The 19,817-nt window shown below is 36.7% G+C and overlaps 1 long non-coding RNA gene across 2 annotated transcripts in view; it reads left to right on the forward strand.

The window, feature by feature from the left end:
- Positions 1-19,505, forward strand: part of LOC132687634 (uncharacterized) — a 39,818-nt gene extending 20,313 nt beyond the window's left edge. For both annotated transcript variants that reach the window (XR_009614215.2, XR_009614213.3), the window contains exons 2-4: positions 16,179-16,268; positions 18,647-18,773; positions 19,295-19,505. This is a non-coding gene — a long non-coding RNA (uncharacterized LOC132687634). The remainder of the gene's footprint in view (positions 1-16,178; positions 16,269-18,646; positions 18,774-19,294) is intronic.
- Positions 19,506-19,817: the final 312 nt, after the last annotated feature.

Raw genomic sequence — 19,817 nt, forward strand, 5'->3', positions numbered from 1 at the left:
GTAAGAGTCCTCTTGGAGTTTGTATTTTAGAGGTGGAGAAAGATTTGGATGATCAACTAGCAAATAAGTAACTAAGCAACATGCTTTCAGAGCAATATGAAGTCTATGATGATAAATAAAGCAGAGTAAGAGGACAGAGAATGAAAGGATAAGTTTTGTGATCCTATTTTTGATAGCGTGATGAAGTCAGTCTTCCATGGGGCAGTGACATCATTTGCACTGAGCTTTGAGTGGAGTGATGAATCAAACTTTATGAATGTTTTAGGGAAAAGTGTTCTAGGTAAAGACCCTGAGGCTAGAAAGTGGTAGCATGTTCCTCAGAGAATGGCCTGAGCAGTATGGGCCAAGGCAGAGCCCTAGGGGATGAATCTAGAGAGTTACTTAGGTAGAGATCATGAAGGCTCTTGTTGGATATAGTAGAAAGTTTGGATTTAATTTGTTAGAGTGATGAGAAACCACTGGAAGGTTTTGAATAGTACCCCTAATAAAATTGCCAGGTTTTTAAGAGTGCCACGTCAGGAATCAGGGGTAGAGAACAGATATATATTTCTTATTACGTTGCATGCTTGTACCGTAAATCTAAGCTGTTACCTCTTGGTTCTTAGATTATTATATCACCAATCATTATTACATTGTGATAGATGATTGCAGTAGGTTTTCCTGATTTCTTTCTTTCTTTTTTTTAATATGAAATTTATTGTCAAACTGGTTTCCATACAACACCCAGTGCTCATCCCAACAGGTGCCTCCTCAATGCCCATCACCCACTTTCCCCTCCCTCCCACCCCCCGTCAACCCTCAGTTTAGTCTCAGTTTTTAAGAGTCTCTTATGTTTTGGCTCCCTCCCTCTCTGACTTTTTTTTCCCCCTTCCCACCCCCCATGGTCTTCTGTTAAGTTTCTCAGGATTGACATAAGCGTGAAAACATATGGTATCTGTCTTTCTCTGCATGAGTTATTTCACTTAGCATAACACTCTCCAGTTCCATCCATGTTGCTACAAAAGGCCATATTTCATTTTTTCTTTCATAAATTCAATCTATCTGCTATACCTGGTTCAAATTATTTATTATAATAATTACTTACTGATTAAAATCATTATAATTCTAAAGAGAGTTTTCAGATGAAGATTCATTTCTTCATTAGTTTAAGAACACTCATAATCATTCCTGTCTTTGTGTTTTTTCTCAAATGCTGGTTTCCTTTTCTCAAAGTGAGAGCCATTTCTTACTTATGATTGATGTATATTTCCAGGTCCATTTGGAATCACCTTCTCTTCCTCTCCAAATTCTCACCAAACTCTCCCTTTTTTGACCTTCTATAGTAATTATTGCCTTCCCAATTCATCCCAGAATTGATGTATATATTCATTTATTTAATTATTTATACATTTTTACATTTTTTGGTTGAGTTAATTCACTCATTCATTTAAGAAATATTTATCATGAGCCCATTATTTTCTAGGCATTCCTCTAGACACAGGGAATTGTGTAGACAAATTTATTTTGATCAATTTTAATGAAATTAGTTTTCATTTAATAAAATACATAGCTTTTAAGTAAGGAATTCATTAGTTTTGACAAATGTTTATTCAATATATGAAACATTTCCATCATCTCCAAAGTACCAAAGTCTCTTTGTGCATGTTAGCAGTCTACCCTCCTACCTGACATGTCTTCTTTCCCATCACCATAGTTTAGCAGGCTATTTTAGAACTTCAAATAAAGGAAGCTATACATTATGATCCCTTTGACTTAGGTTCCTTTGCTAATCATTATGTCTGTGAGATGAACCTATAATGCATTTTTGGTTGCACTATAGGTTATATATAATGCATTATAGGTTGCATTTTTAGTAGATTGTATATTTTTTAATGATAAGCAGTGTTCCATTGCATGTATATCCATACATCTTTTAAAAATCACCGGTTTATTGATATTTGGGTTGTGTTTAGTTTCTGGCTATTGTGCAGAAAGCCTGCTATAAACATTTATGTACAGATATTTCTCTGGAAGGATGTTTACATTTCTCTTGATTAAACTGATGAATGGAATTGCAAAATCTCAGGAAAGGTGTATATTTGAATATGTAAGAAATTTCCCTGCCCAGTTGTAGCATTTTTTTCACTCCTAGTAGCAACAATGTGATAGTTCCAATTGTTCAAAATCTTCACTAACACTAGGTATTGTCAATCTTTAAATTTTTTTAAATTAAAAAAAGTATAAAATTATAAAATTTTGTTATTATAGCATGTGTGAAGTTACATCTCATTCTAGTTTTAAGGTGCATTGCTTTGGTGGCAAATAATGTTGAGAATGTTTTTTGTTTATTGGCCATTTCTTTATCTTCTTTTAGTTTTATTTATTTATTTTTAATTTATTTTAAGTTTATTGTTAAGTTTTTAACGTTTATTTTTGAGAGAGAGAGAGAGAGAGAGAGTGCTGGGGAGGGGCAGAGAGAGAGGGAGAACAGAATCTGAATCTGACTTCAGGCTGTGAGCTGTCAGCACAGAGCCCAATGTGGGGCTCAAACTCACGAACTGTAAGATCATGACCTGAGCCAAAGTCAGACACTCAACTGACTAAGCCACCCAGGTGCCCCTATCTTCTTTTATCAAGTGCTTGTTCCAGTCTTTTGCACACCTACTTTTGTTGGATTTTCTTATTACTGAATTACAGGAGTTCTTTATGTATGTATATACATTCACATACAAACATAAATACAAATGTATGTCTTATAATCTGTGTCATTTAAAAAAAAATATTAATTGGTATCTTCTGAAGGACATTCTTAATTTAAGGAAGTCCAATTATTTTATATATTTTTTACAACTTGAGCTTTTTATGTCTTTCTTTTTTGTTTTTAAAGTTTATTTATTTTGAGAGAGAGAGAGCACAGGGAAGGGGCACAGAGAGAGGGAGAGAGAGAATCCCAAGTGGGCTTCTCCCTGTCAGTGCAGAACTCAACTCAGGGCTGGATCCCATGAACTATGAGATCATGACCTGAGCTGAAATAAGAATCAGATGCTTGACTGACTGAGCCACCCAGGCATCCGTGTGTTAATAAATCACTGCCTGCCCCACTTGGTGAAGATTTTATTTTGTATTTCTTGTAAATATTGTCACATTTTAGCTTTTATGTTTTAGTCTGGATCCACTTGAATAATTTAATTTTTCTGTATTTTAAAAGGTACTGTTTCACATTCATTACTTTTTCTATGTGGTTATTTAGTTATTTGTTCAAATTACAGGCATACCTATTGAATTAACTTGGCACCATTTTCAAAATATTGTATGATCTCATGTATATGTGGAATCTCAAAAAAATAAATAAATAAAGCTGAACTCATAGGAGTGGAAAGTAGAATAGTGATTACCAGGGGAATGGAGGTGTAGGAAATCAGGAGATGATGGTCAGAGGGTAGAAAGTTACATTATATGGGATAAATAAGTCTAGAGACCTAACATGTGAGCATGATAACTATACTTACTAATACTGTATCGAACACAGGAAATATGCTAAGAGAATAGAAAAAAATAAATGACTTCTGGTTTAAGCTTTGATGTGTAAAGAGCTTGGAAATGATCACTCTTGTCCTTACAATAAAAGAAAAAGCCTAAAAAATAAAATTAATGACTTTTCTTAGCTCTATCAGAGGATTGAGGTTACAGGGCAAACCACCACTCTGAACGTTAGAAAGACAGTAAATTGAATACGGTGAGCCACCGCTGAGATCAGCTAAGGTGAAGCAGAAACCCCTGAAGCCAGAAACAGGTAGGAACACTTATATGGTAACTCGGAAGAATTATTAGAGTCTGAATGTGAACTAACTTGAGAAGTAAAACTTCTGGGGGCCCAGTTTTAGGGAGGTCCCCACACATGCATGGGTATTATCTCCAAGAGCTCCACCACATTCTCATAGCAAAGATCAGAGGGAAAAAAAATTCCTCCTGCTTCAGGCAAGAAAAGAAGAAAATTAAATAGTTTTAAATACAGCTGGGTAATCTTTTTGCAATATATAAGTATATCAAATTATAACACTGTACATCTTAAGGAATGTTATATGTCCAAACAATCTGCAAAAATTTCTTTCTAAATATGCTCAGAGAGTTCTTTGTAACAAATCCTTGCTCTCCAAAGGAAGCTACTTCATCTTGATTCTTATCTGACATGGAGGAAGGGAAATTAGACACCCACAGCCTTGTCTAGCCTCCCTGTCTCAGGTAGGGGAAGGGTGAAAAAGGCTAATGAATTCTTCTGAAGATCACAGCCCAGGAACTCAAGCTTGCTAAAAAGTTGAGAGTCAATCATAAGATTACAGAATGCTTCCCTTCCTTAACACTAGAACCACATCAACAGGACTTCAGGATAATAATGGATTACAACCAAGACACTTTAAGATACAGATTCTACTTGAAAAGAAATTCTCAGGGAAACCCAAAAACAATTGAGGGAGAAAAAACAACTAGAAGATTAGAAGAAACTAAGACCTCTGACACCTATACCAAAAGCAAACATTAAACACAGCTCAGCTCCTAACCAGATTTAAAAGAAAAACCCTCATAGTAAAAGCCTAAGTTCCTATTAATGCATTTACCAACAACACAAAAAAATTACAAGGTAAAAGGGGCACCTAGGTGGCTCAGTCAGTTAAATGCCTGACTCTTATACTGGCTTAGGTCATGATCTCAAGGTTAGTGAGATCAAGCCCCATTTTGGGCTCTGTGCTGACAATACAAAGCCTGCTTGGGATTCTTTCTCTCCCCCCTCTCACTCCCCTCTCTCTTTGTCCCACTTGCTTTCTCTCACTCTCAAAATAAATAAACATTAATTTTTTTTAATTCAAGGTGAAGAAAATGAAGACATAAACATCAAAATTAGACTCAGATGTGATACATTTTAATAAAATTATCAGAGAATTTAAAATAACCATGATTAATATGTTAAAGGCTCTAATGGAAACAGTAGATAATATGCAAGAATAGATGCGTAATATAAACAGAGGTAGGAAAACTCCAGGTACAATTCAAAAGGAAATGCTAGAAATCATAACACTGTAACAGAAATGAAGAATGCCTTTGACAGGTTATTAGCAGATTGGATATAGCCAAGGAAAGAATCAGTGAAAATGAAGATAGGTCAATAGAAGCCTATCAAACTGAAATGCAAAGAGAAACAAAAATGAAAAGCCAAAACATCCCAGTATATCCAAGATATCTAAGACAAATACAAAATATGTAAGATACTAGTAATTGGGAAACTAGAAGGAGAAGAGAGAAAGGAGCAGAAGAAATATTTAAAGCAATAATGGCTGAGAATTGTCCAAAAGTAATAATGTTAACTATAATAAATACTGTACCACACTAATGCAAGATGTTAATAATAGGAGAACCTGCTTGATTCAGGTAGAGGAAATATGGGAATTCTTTGTACTGCCCTGTATTCATTTTTTTGTATTTTTGTAATAATTTATTTTTGAGAGAGAGACAGAGACAGAGTATGAGTGGAGGAGGGGCAGAGAGAGAGGGAGACACAGAATTCAAAGCGGGCTCCAGATTCCGAGCTGTCAGCACAGAGCCTGACATGGGGCTCAAACTCACAGACTGCGAGATCATGACCCGAGCCAAAGTCAGACGCCCAACCGACTGAGACATTCAGGCGTCTCTCATTTTTTAAAAATTGTTACTTTAAAATTTCATTTTAAGTTTTGTTATGTTTTAGGTTTGCCTTAGGAATAAGTTTCTACCTCTAGATCTAATTTTTTTCTTAAGTTTTACTTTAAATTTTAGTTAGCATATAGTGTAATATTGGTTTCAAGAGTAGAATTTAGTGACTCATCACTTATATATTACACCCAATGCTCATCACAACGTTGCCCCCTTAGTATCCATCACTCATTTAACCCATTCTCCACTCACCTCCTCTCCAGAAACCTTCAGTTTGTTCTCTGTAATTAAGAGTCTCTTATGGTTTGCCTCCCTCTTTTTTTTTCCCCTTCCCCTATGTTCATCTCTTTTGTTTCTTAAATTCCACATATGAGTGAAATCATATGTGTTTGTCTTTCTCTGACTGATTTATTTTACCTAGCATAATACACTTGAGCTCCATCCACATCATTGAAAATGGTAAGATTTCATTTTTTTTTTATGGCTGAGTAATTAATATTCGTGTGTGTGTGTGTGTGTGTGTGTGTACATATACATACCATATCTTCTTTATCCATTCATCAGTGGATGGATTTTTGGGCCTTTTCTATAATTTGGCTATAGTTGATAATGCTGCTATAAATATTGGGTGCATATGCCCTTTGAATCAGTACTTTTGCATCCTTTGAGTAAATACCTAGTAGTGTAGTTGCTGGGTCATAGGATAGTTCTATTTTAAATATTTTGAGGAACCTCCATACTCTTTTCCAGAGTGACTGCACCAGTTTACTTTCCCACCAACAGTGTAAGAGGGTTCCTCTTTCTCCATAGCCTCGCCAGCCTCTGGTGTTTTCTGTGTTGTTAATTTTAACCATTATGACAGGTGTGAGGTGGTATCTCATCATGCTTTTATGCAAGGGAAACAAAAGCAAAAATGAACTATTGGGACTTTATCAACTATTGGGACTTCTGCAAAACAAAAGAAACAATCAACAAAACCAAAAGGCAGCCTACAGAATGGGAGAAGATATTTGCAAATGACATATCAGATAAAGGGTTAGTATCCAGTATCTATAAAGAACTTATGAAACTCAACACTAAAAAAACAAATAATCTAGTTAAGAAATGGGCAGATGACATGAATAGACATTTTTCCAAAGAAGACATCCAGACGACTAACAGACACATGAAAAGATGCTCAACATCACCCATCATGGGAAATAGATCTAATTTTCCATTTATTATAATTTTCCTTCATCTAGAAGAACACCTTTAATATTTCTAATACTATTTTATCTGCTGCTAACAATTTCATTTTTTTATTCATTTGCAAAGATTTTTCTTTTTTTTATAATTTATTTATTTTGGGAGAGAGAGAGCATGAGCAGGGGAGGGACAGAGAGAGATGAAGAGAGAGAATCTGTATGTAAAAAAAGATCTGTATGCTGGAAACTATAGAAAGCTTATGAAAGAAATTGAAGAAGACACAAAGAAATGGAAAAAGATTCCATGCTCCTGGATAGGAAAAACAAATATTGTTAAAATGTTGATACTATCCAAAGCAATCTACATATTCAACATGATCCCTATCAAAGTAACACGAGCATTCTTCACCAAGCTAGAACAAATGATCCTAAAATTTGTATGGAACCAGAAAAGACCCCGAATAGCCAAAGCAATCTTGAAAAAGAAAATCAAAGCAGGAGGCATCACAATCCCAGACTTCAAGCTATACTACAAAGCTGTAATCATCAAGACAGTATGGTACTGGCACAAGAACAGACACTCAGATCAATGGAACAGAATAGAGAATCCAGAAATGGACCCACAAACATATGGCCAACTAATCTTTGACAAACCAGGAAAGAATATCCAATGGAATAAAGACAGTCTCTTCAGCAAGTGGTGCTGGGAAAACTGGACAGCGACATGCAGAAGAATGAACCTGGACCACTTTCTTACACCATACACAAAAATAAACTCAAAGTGGATGAAAGATCTCAATGTAAGACAGGAAGCCATCAAAATCCTTGAGGAGAAAGCAGGCAAAAACCTCTTTAATCTTGCCCTCAGCAATTTCTTACTCAACATGTCTCCAGAGGCAAGGGATACAAAAGCAAAAATGAACTACTGGGACCTCATCAAAATAAAAAGCTTCTGCACAGCGAAGGAAACAATCAGCAAAACTAAAAGGCAACTGACAGAATGGGAGAAGATATTTGTAAATGACATATCAGATAAAGGGTTAGTATTTAAAATGTATAAAGAACTTATCAAACTCAATACCCAAAAAACAAATAATCCAGTGAAGAAATGGGCAAAAGACATGAATAGACACTTCTCCAAAGAAGACATCCAGATGGCCAACTGACACATGAAAAAATGCTGAACATCACTCATCATCAGGGAAATACAAATCAAAACCACAATGAGATACCACCTTACACCTTTCAGAATGGCTAACATTAACAACTCAGGCAACAACAGATGTTGGCAAGGATGCAGAGAAAGAGGATCTCTTCTGCATTGTTGGTGAGAATGCAAGCTGGTGCAGCCACTCTGGAAAACAGTATGGAGGTTCCTCAAAAAACTAAAAATAGAACTACCCTATGACCCAGCAATTGCACTACTAGGCATTTATCCACGGGATACAGGTGTGCTGTTTCGAAGGGACAAATGCACCCCATGTTTATAGCAGCACTATCAACAATAGACAAAGTATGGAAAGAGCCCAAATGTCCATCGATGGATGAATGGATAAAGAAGATGTGGTATATATATATATATATATATATATATATATATATATATATATAATGGAGTATTGCTCAGCAATCAAAAAGAATGAAATCTTGCCATTTGCAACTACATGGATGGAACTGGAGGGTATTATGCTAAATGAAATTAGTCAGAGAAAGACAAAAATCATATTACTTCATTCGTATGAGGACTTTAAGAGACAAAACAGATGAACATAAGGGAAGGGAAACAAAAATAATATAAAAACAGGGAGGGGGACAAAACAAAAGAGACTCATAAATATGGAGAACAAACTGAGGGTTGCTGAGGGTTGATGGAGGGGTCATGGGAGGGGGATGGGATAAATGGGTAAGGGGCATTAAGGAATTTACTCCTGAAATCATTGCTTCACTATATACTAACTAATTTGGATGTAAATCTTAAAAAATAAAAATAAAATTAAATTAAATTATAAAAAAAAATTAAAAATAGAAGATCATCCTTTAATATTTGTAATACTGTTTTATCTGTTGCTAACAATTTCTTTATTCATTTGCAAATATTTTTCTTTCTTTTTTTTTTTTTTTTTTTACAATTTATTTATTTTGGGAGAGAGAGAGAGCATGAGCAGGGGAGGGGCAGAGAGAGAGGAACAGAGAGACTCCCAAGCAGGCTCAGTGCTGTCAGCACAAAGCCTGATGCAGGACACAGGGCTTGAAGTCATGAAACGGTGAGATCATGACCTGAGCAGAAACCAAGAGTCAGACACTTAACTGAGCCACCCAAAATGTCTTTATTTCATATTTATTTAAAAAATACTTGGTTGGGGCGCCTGGGTGGCTCAGTCGGTTGAGCGTCCGACTTCAGCTCAGGTCACGATCTCACGGACCGTGAGTTCGAGCCCCGCGTCAGGCTCTGGGCTGATGGCTCAGAGCCTGGAGCCTGCTTCCAGTTCTGTGTCTCCCTCTCTCTCTGCCCCTCCCCCGTTCATGCTTTGTCTCTCTCTGTCTCAAAAATAAACGTTAAAAAAAAAAAAAAAAAAAATTAAAAAATACTTGGTTGAGTATAGAATTCTGCTTGATGTTTTTCTTTGTTTATTCAAGTCTATAAAAATATAAGGTCCATATCTCCTGGCCTACATGTACATATATATCTTAAAAATAAATATGTATCTTTAAAATATGTATACACATTTTTAAAAGTTTATTTTAGAGACACAGAGACAGCATGAGTTGGGGAGGGGCAGAGAGAAAGGAAGAGAGAGAGAATTCCAAGCAGGCTCTGTACTGCCAGCACACAGCACAACATGGGGCTCGATCTCACAAAACTGTGAGGTCCTGACCTGACCTGAAACCGAGAGTCAGACACTTAGCTGACTGAGCCACCCATACACCCCTATATACATATCTTGAAGAATGTATCTGCTAAATCTGACATCTGCAGTATGTCAGGTCAGTTTTTTGTTTGTTTACTTTTTTATGTGACTATGGTTCTAATTTTCCTGTTTGTACATCTGGTAATATTTTTATTGCTTACTGGACACTTTTAATGGCACATTAAAGGGACCCTGTGCTCTATTATATTCCTCTGAAGAATGTTGATTTCCTTTTTTTAACGTTTATTTTATTTACTGAGAGAGAGAGAGAGAGAGAGAGAGAGAGAGAGAGAGAGATTGAGAGAGAATGTGTGGGGGAGAGTCAGAGAGAGAGGGAGAGAGAGAGTTCCAAGCAGACTCCAAGCTGTCTGTGTGGAGTGGGATATGGGGCTCAATCTCAGGAGCTGTGAGATCATGACCTGAGCCAAAATCAAGAGTTAATCCACCCTGGTGCCTCTGTTGATTCCTTTTCTTTTCTTTTTTTTTTTTTTTAATTTTTTTTTAACGTTTATTTATTTTTGAGACAGAGAGAGACAGAGCATGAACAGGGGAGGGGCAGAGAGAGAGGGAGACACAGAATCCGAAACAGGCTCCAGGCTCTGAGCGGTCAGCACAGAGCCCGACGCGGGGCTCGAACTCACGGACCGTGAGATCATGACCTGAGCTGAAGTCGGACGCTTAACCGACCAAGCCACCCAGGCGCCCCTGTTGATTCCTTTTCTAATAGGAAGTCTTTTACTAGATGATCACCCTGAACTTATGTAAATCTTTCTTTGTTAGGGTGGGTCACTGAAACCCTCAAAGTGTTTAAAAAGTTCTTCTAAATATGCTGCACATTAAACTCCAAACATTGTCCTGTCTTCAGGATCTTGAGAGGCATTGTTCACTTTTAAGCATTGTTATGGTGGATCTAGAGTAAATTTTACTCTTTAGTGTAGTTTTAATTTCAAATACCTGCACTTTTTGTGTTTCACCTTAATGCCCATAGTGTGAACCAGATCTGTTTACTCTGGCTGGGACAGAACTCCAAAGCCTCTCATAACTGTTGGAGCCCTATTCTGTCTGTCATACCTTAGTCCTCATAACAGCCACTTACTGTACAATCCCATGTAATGTCAACCTTATGTGGATGTCCCACACTCTGGCTGAGGACTTGTGAGGACTTGACACAGACTTCTAGAATCCACCCTGAGCCCAAGTCAGTGTTTCTGGTGTTTGTCCCTGAAGATTTCTGTAGCTTCTGCCACTTCAAATATTGATATCCATCTCTTTATCACAGCAGAACCATTGTGTCCTGTGTGGGTTCTGTTTATCTGTACTGGTTTGGGGCAGTTGTCTCCATAGAGCTAGAGAAAACGTGGGACTTCCTTCTCTCCATGGTTTTGTCCAGTTTTATAATTGTTTGCTGTACAAGGACTACTCCAGCTCAGAGACTATTATAACTGGAAGCTGAAGTTTAATACTATATTATTATCTTTTGAGTATATATTTTTTCCACAACTTTGTTGTAAATCTCTTACAGGCAAGCCTCAGTTCTCTCATTTGAAACTCCCAAACTGTTAGAATTTGGTGGGCATACATTTGTCCCTTTGTTAATTCATTAATTTATTCCACAAATTTTTACTGGATACCTGTCAAGTACTAGCCACTGTGTTAGGTACTTGCAAGAATAATTAACGTAGGACATCTGCTTGTATTAGCTCATAGCCTAATTAGAGATGTGCTGTATTTTGTGGAATAGACACATAAATGATTTTTTTTTTTCAACGTTTTATTTTTTTTTATTTTATTTTTTTTTATTTTTGGGACAGAGAGAGACAGAGCATGAACGGGGGAGGGACAGAGAGAGAGGGAGACACAGAATCGGAAACAGGCTCCAGGCTCCGAGCCATCAGCCCAGAGCCCGACGCGGGGCTCGAACTCAAGGACCGTGAGATCGTGACCTGGCTGAAGTCGGACGCTTAACCGACTGCGCCACCCAGGCGCCCCACATAAATGAATTTTTAAAAAACAATATAGTTTGTATCTCCAAACTACAAGGGAGGAAATTAGAGAAATGCATTTCTCTTGGGGAGCCAGAGGGTACACTGTCTTGTTGGTGATTAAAAATTGTAATTTAATTGAATTTTACAGTATATGAATAGAAATTATTCTCTAAAAAATCAAGTGGCATCAAAATAAATTTATGTAAAATAAGGAAAAGAATAATCTTGTGACAGTGCTACTCATTGCAAGATGGTACCACCAATAATTACCCATGCTTTTGGGAAGGAAAGGAATTATTTTATGTCTGTGAAGAAAGTGAATCCATAAATAGCATCAAATTCTTAGTCTCTCTCTGCAATGCATAAAGGGCCTTGTTCTCATAGATTTGTTTTCTGTCTTATTGAAAACATTGGCTAGTTATTAATTCTCTTCTGTGCTTCTCAGCTTCTTCCAAGTCTTAGTAAAGTACCAATTAATATTTTATTATCTCTGAAATGCTTGTTTCTGTGATCAGAGTGGTGATTCCTCTACAGCTGGCTTTGCACCTACTGGGCACTGTTGTAGTCATTGCCATCACTGATTGATGCTGTAGGAACTGAAGGCATATAGGAAAAGGGAAGATAAAGGAGAATATGGGATAAAAGTCCTGGACCAACATGCTTCATTACTTAGGTTTCACGAGAATCTTAGGTAGAACACATGTCACAGAAAGTCAAAAAATCATCAATATTTATTAAGTGCCTGTTGTTCGGGGGGAAATAAGAGGAGTATCTGACATAACTTTAACCTTGAATGAGGGCTTACGAAGCTTCCAATATTATATATTAGTTGGGAAGGCAAGACACCTACATGAAAGAGTCCTGGATTTATTTCCCAAATATATTTAACAATTTTTGGTGACCAAAGTACTGAGAGTACTGAGAAGTTCACAAAGAGAAATATAGCAGAGAGCTCCTGAAGATGCTTACAGTCTGGCAAAGTAGACAGATATGCAGAGATGGTTATGATACAAACATAATGAAATAGGTGTTAAAGCAACATACAAAATGTATTCGGATCTTACTATATGTCATGTACTAACTCATTTGATCCTCAATACAATCTATGATGTAAGTACATCACTATTCCCATTTTACAGATGGGAAAACTGAGAAGAGAGGCGTGTGAAGTCACTTGCTCAAGATAACATAACTAGTAAGGGACAGAGCTAGGGTATGATCTTAGACTGTGTTATTCGCACATTCTTCAAAAAAAATCAATAATGGAATGCACAGGGGAAAGCAAATTATTCTTAGAGATAATAGGCTGCTAAGGGATGTGAAAACATAAGTCATATTATCATAGGAGTTAATTATCAGTGATAAGGTACAACTAGTCTCCAACTGCATGAGGAAAACATAAATTCAGAAAGTACACCCATCTTCTGATTTCAAAGCTAACACACATCTCCATGCCAAGGTGGAGCTGGATATCTGCAGAAAAGAGTCCATGATTCTTATTTTTACTACTTATCTACCATCCCCTAAAATATCAAGAATTATTGCAAACTCTCACTCAAGACCATTCAAATCTGTTAGGATTTATTTTCCCCAAATCTGATAATTATTTACTCAGTTCCTTCAATCCTTTAATCCAAGTATGGTTTTACCTCAAGAGCACACACATCTTCCAGTCAGCAGAAATATTTATTCCTCCTTATAAATTATTAAATTAACTTTATGGCTTAGAACTAAGTACCTCATGAATCTTGTTATCATGAATTAATAATAATTCTGTACACTTATATAATGCTTTACAATGTTCTTCCACATAAATTATCTTATTTAATTTTCATAGCAGTGTAGTGTGCTAGAGAAAGTTGATATTAATACCCCAATTTTCACCATGAGGAATCAAGGACTTAGGAAAGTTTAAGTCACTTTCTTGAGTTCATATAGCTATGGATTGTTGACCTGGGTTTAGGACTAATCCAGTCTTTCTCTCTCTCTGTCTCTCTGTCTCTCTCTCTCCCCCACTTTTCTCCCCCCTCCCCCACTCATTAGGGCTTGATCATATCTGAGTGATGAGAAGAATTTGAGTTCTTAAAAGTGTAAAGACGGCAATCACAGATAGAATGATGGTGAGTTCACTAGGGCAGCAGCCCTGTGAGATCTGGCCAAAAAGCATCATGCAGGCTGTTGTAGTCATTTATTAGAATTGTGCCAAGTGGCTTAGAACTTCAGTGAGGTAGCACTTTAGAGATGGGAGAGATTTAGTCAGAGGCAGGGAATTTTGGTGGCCTTTGAAGGAGAAGTAGAATTTGAATAGGTGGAGACAAAATTTATATTTTACCAGACAGAGGGGCTGCACACACAAGATAGTAGGAAAAATATCATAGGAAAATATTTGGAAGGAGGGGATTACTATATTACAAACCATACGATGGGGATTAGTCAGAAATCAGGTTGGATAAATAAGATGGGGAGAAGATAATTAGATTGGAAGCAGGAGATACAAAAGTGGGACCTGTATCATGTTCTTGAAATAGGGACTAGCATGTTAATGGACTGTTTGGGAGTGATTGATCCATTCCTATTGGCAGGTGAGTAATGTTGACGCAAGGAGATCAGCTGGGAAGTGTTTAGTTGATGTTGATGAAGGCCCCAATTGTGGGATTAGTGTAGAAATGGAGGGAAATGCAACATTTTAAATAAGGAAGTGTATTGATATAGTGACAGACTGGATGCAGAGGATGAGCCAAAAGGGATATTTAAAGATGACTCCAAGGTTCCTAGTCTTGGAGGTAAAAAGAATGTTGCAGCTAACTAACACCAAAACAATGCTAAAGAAAGGAAGTACAAGGATGCCTGGGTGGCTCAGTCAGTTAAGCATCTGACTCTGAATCTCAGCTCAGGTCTTGATCTCAAGGTCATGAGTTCAAGCCCTATGCTGGGCTCCACATTGGGCGTAAAGCTTACTTAAAAACAAAAAGGGAGTATTTTAGAAAAAGGTTTCCCTTAGTGCATTGAGTATGACATGACATTATCCCTGGGGAGGACATCTATGAGGAGAAATCTTATGGGCCAGTGAGAAAGCAAGGTAGAATGAGTTTGGTCTGAGAGACATTGATAAGCCATAGCATTTCATGCCATCAGATTTTGAGTTAACACAGAGGCATGAGTGAGAGAAATAAATGCAGAGGTTCAATGTTCGAGGCTTGTAGAATTGTCTCAATAAGGTGCTAGAAGATGCATGGAAGCATAGAAGAAAGACCCAGAAGTAATAACTAGAGATGCAGAAAGAGAATCAGGAGAGAGGCATGTCAATGGCCTTAGAGAAGAAGAGTCAAGAAGTTGAGTAGGTCGATAGTGTAAAAAAAAGAGTCAACAATAAGAATTTAGAAGAAATATACCATTGGATATGATAATGTAACCAGTGGAATTTGGGGGAAATAATTCAGACTGAATAAGTTAATCACATTTTATCTACCAATATCAGTAAGTAAGTTATTGTATGTAAGGTCCATTTAACATTTAACATATTACCATTTATAATATGTATATATATAACATTTATAATACATGTACAGTGTATGTGCGTGGGGTTCACTTTAACATTGAACATATTAGCATTTTTTGCTATTTTAAATATACAATGTTAGAAAGTCAAGGACCTACAAAACAATTTGTAGAATTCGTACTGAAAGCTATGGACATAAATATGACCTTTAGAAATTTTACCCATGTGGATGAAATTGGACTTCAGAAAGTTAAAAAGATTTATAGGAAGAGTGAAATTTAAGAATTAAGTAACGTAAAAATTTTGTAAAATATTGAAAGTACCCCTAAATCAGAATGGAAAAAAAGAAGAGACAGCTCTTGCAGTTCTAAATAAGTTGTGTACTTTCAAGCACCTGGTGCTGAGAAAATTTTAGAAAGAGTATATTTAGCCACAATCTTACCAGCTCATCATGCATTTCCTATTTTCTTGATTCTCACTTTATTGCTAGAGAGATTTGCATGAAAGAAGAATATCGTTTTAAAAGTTTCATCTGTTTCTCCTGTTTATTCCTTTACCTGAAGTCATAATCATATTTCTATGGGAATAAATTATGATTTCACAAACAAAGGATTATAGCTTTGGGAGGATAATTAGATGCTAGAAAATGAGGTTCTTAAAATGAGGGTCTTGTTTATAATATCAAGCATTTGTGACAAACACAATGAGTCATGATGAAAATGTGCCCTAAAATGTGACATGTCATGTGGATAAGTGTCTAAATCCTGCTGAAGGGCTTTCTGGCATCTTTAAAACTTTTCTGCTGTGGTATATGGATTTAAAAACAATAGGGTAGTTCAGCCCAGCCCTGTCATAGAGAGTTCACGTGAGGAGATATTTCTTTTCTGGCTTAAATTGCCTGTGTAATTTTATGTGCCTATCACCATTATTGCTACAGAGACTTCATTTGGATTCCAAGGACCTGGGATGCCAAACGTCAGCAAGTGAAATGTGCCTCCATGATACTAATTCCTGATCATCACCAGAGGTAAGCAGTGTTCCAGTTACTTCAACACACAGTGGAGAGTCAAGAATTCCATGCAATTACTGAGAAAACAATTGTTCAAGATTTCCTAGGGAACTTACTTTTTCCATCCAAGTAGATTATATCTACCTGGGAGTAGAAATTGCCTAAATCTGCCAATCTGTTCAGCAGTGGAAGGTGAGCTCTAAGGTAGCACATACATGGAATGCTGCTTTGTTCATTGTCAAGTCTCCAGTGCTTAGCACAGTGCCTGGTACACTGAAGGTCGTGTGTGTGTGTGTGTGTGTGTGTGTGTGTGTGTGTGTGTGTGTGTTTTGAATGGGTGAATTAAAAGAGTCAGTCAGTGTCATTAGGATCGCTCCTAAGAGCAGACTACTTTTTGTTCTGTGTCTCTAAGAAAGACATTCTTTCTGCCACACTTTTCTCAAGCTAGGAAGGAACCATATAGTCTAGTCCTTCTGTTATGATTAAACATCATGGGTATTTTCCAAGGTTTCTACATGTGTCTTCTGCACTAACAGTTCAGGTTAGATGGTTAGGTGGAAGGGTTCCTAAGCTTGTGTTGCTGAGCTCTTTCTCAGCTAGATTTAAACCCTCTTGGGGCAGAAATGTCTTCCCATAATACTTTTCTTATGCATTATGCCAACTCAAACAGGATGAATCCCTGAGGTCATATTTCAATATGAATGGGCCCTATGAGGTTTGGCTCCCAAATTGTGAGTGGAAAGAAAATAAAAACATGCCAGGAGAATGAAAGTCATCTTTTTTGCTTTTTTTTTTTAATTCAAAATTATATGACAGGGGCATCTGGGTGGCTCAGTTGGTTAAGTATCTGACTTTGGCTCAGATCACGATCCCTCCGTTTGTGGGTTTGAGCCCCTCATTGGGCTCTGTGCTGAGTGCAGAGCCTGCTTGGGATTCTGACTCTTCCTCTCTCTCTCTGCCCCTCCCTGACTTGAGATCTCTCTCTCTCTCTCTCTGTCAAAATAAATAAATAAACTTAAAAGAAAATTATATGACAAAATCCTCATCATTTAAAGAAGCAAATTATATTCAGCAAGAAAATATATGAAAATAGTATTTTAGACATGTATTAGTTTATAAATAAATAATGATATTAGTTTTTTGCATATTGCCATTTGTCAGTGTTTTTTTTAAGTTCTGTTTATTTATTTTCAGAGAGAGCACATGTGTGCATGAGCAGGGAGGGGGAGAGAGAGACAGAGAGAGGGAGAGAGAGAATCCCAAGCAGGGTCTGTGCTGTCAGTGCAGAGCCTGACATGAGGCTCCATCCCATGAACTGTGAGATCATGACCTGAGCCAGAGTCAGGAGTCAGTGCTTAACCAACTGAGCCACCAGGTGCCCCTCAGTTTGTCAGTTTTTAAAAATTTGTAATTGGTTTGAGATTATATTCATTTTAAGTAAAATTTGCTTTAATATCTAATTTTGTGTTATAATTTTGTATTATTTTTCTTGAAAAGGGCCACCAAAATTATATAAGCTTCCGGCAGCACACATTTGTTTCCTATACCAGTTGTGCTTGCGTTTCACTAACAGAGGGAGTCTACATATCACCATTTTAGTTGATGGGAAAAGAAAATAGAAAAAAGGTCTCAGCATTCCTCTTATATCTACCTGGAAGTGGCAAGAAACCCTTTATGCAGAATCTCTGGGCAATGAGCACCTAGTTACCCCTAGTGAGAGAACAGAAGAAGCAAAATACATATATATAAACTTTCCAGGGAAAGTTCCTGAGTTCTCTGGTCTCATAGATGTGATTGAAAGGTGCTGAATTTGGAGTCAAAAGATTTGAATTATTATTCCTGACCTACCTCTTATGAGCTGTGGGACCTCACAGATATCACTTCACTTTGCTGAGTCTCAGTGGTGTCTCTCTCTCTTTCAAATGTGGTTTTTAATATTTGCTTATTGCACAAAGATCTTAGGATCAAATGAGTTAAGATATGTTGCAATATATTGACATGAGGAAATGTGTACTGATTTAAGTTGTTACTGATACATGTTACTTCTTAGTAGGGACAAAACAGATTTTGTAGTGGAGTAGGAAGGTACCTTGTCTGCCCCTCTTCAGTGTTTGGAACAGTTATGGGTCTTAGGATGATAGGAAGATGGGGAACCAACCAAAAGGGAAGAGTCATCAGTAGAATTTCAGCTTTGACTTCTCTGAAATCCTATTTGTGAAGGTATCTCAACCAGTCCATCAGCTGGCCAGTGTCTAGCAACAACCATCTAATTATTTTTGACACTTCCAAAAATTATAATAATCCTTGTATTTTATGGGGACTCTGTTATCTGGAACTATTGGTACACAGAACAATCTATATCATATGATTGCTCTTATCTTTACTTTTGTTTTCAGGACCAGTTGCACAATGCATGAAAAAACATCATTATGAGTGGCTATAATGATAGTAGAAAGATCATCCTACTAGGAATGAGGATATTCTGTTTAGTTACAGCCTTTAAAAAAGCAGTGTAAACCTGAGGTAAGTCATATACCTTCTCTGAGTTTCAAGTTTTTTTTTTTTTATTGGTAATATTACATCAGCCCAATTTAACCAAAAGTGTTATGAATATCAAATAATAAGGTATAGATGTTGAAGGATTTGCCAAGCATGCAAAGCCTACCCAATTAAATGGTGATATTATTTGCTGAGAATTACTAATTAGAAGGCAGTTAAATAAATTAACTATGAGATTGAGAAATTGAGAAATCAGCAGACACAAAATCCACTAATTTGATAATTCCTAGGGCCATTAGCTTGTCATATATACACACGCACACACATAATAATAATAAATGAAAAAAAAATCACTCCTTTCATCTAAAATTGCCTTTCCTTATCTGGATAGTTTGGTGCTGAGAATCTGGCATCTACCAGTTCCATCTACATTGATTGTTTGAAATGTTTTATCAATCTTTTATAAAATGTATGTCTGCAGCTTTTGTAATTGGGACTAAACAAAGGAGGTGCTGAATGTATTATGCTCTTTTTCTGATTGTCAGACTTTGCAACTGGCAAGCATTCTGGACCACAACATCCCACAATGCACTGGTGATAACTTTCCTCCCAGACAGATATCAGCTAACCACAGTGTACAATCAGCTGCCCACATTGGAAGACACAAATCAGAAAACCACTGTTCCATAATCACAGAATTGAAAGAACTGCATACGTAAAATGACAGGCTATTAATTCTGGTTTGGAAAGCCTGAATAGGACTTTTGATGAAGTTTAATTTTTTTTTGGCTCTCCAGAAATGGATAAATCGTTTAAAATAAAAATAGATGTTGTATTATAGGATGCTCATTTCTCTCAATATTTATTATTTGGGGGAAGTGTTTTTTTAATGATGAAAAATAATGATGGTGTTCACATGAATGCTCCAAAATAGCACACAGTTCATTCTCTGTTGCCTCACTAAGCTCTAGATTTGAAAATTGTTTGGTGTAATTTAAGTAAACCTCTAGTATATAAAATTTTAATTGAAAAGATATGATATTTCATTAAATGCTGTCACACGTTGCT

The sequence above is a fragment of the Panthera onca genome, chromosome A3 (genome assembly GCF_046562875.1).
Source record: "Panthera onca isolate mPanOnc1 chromosome A3, mPanOnc1 haplotype 2, whole genome shotgun sequence".
Classification (NCBI taxonomy): domain Eukaryota; kingdom Metazoa; phylum Chordata; class Mammalia; order Carnivora; family Felidae; genus Panthera; species Panthera onca.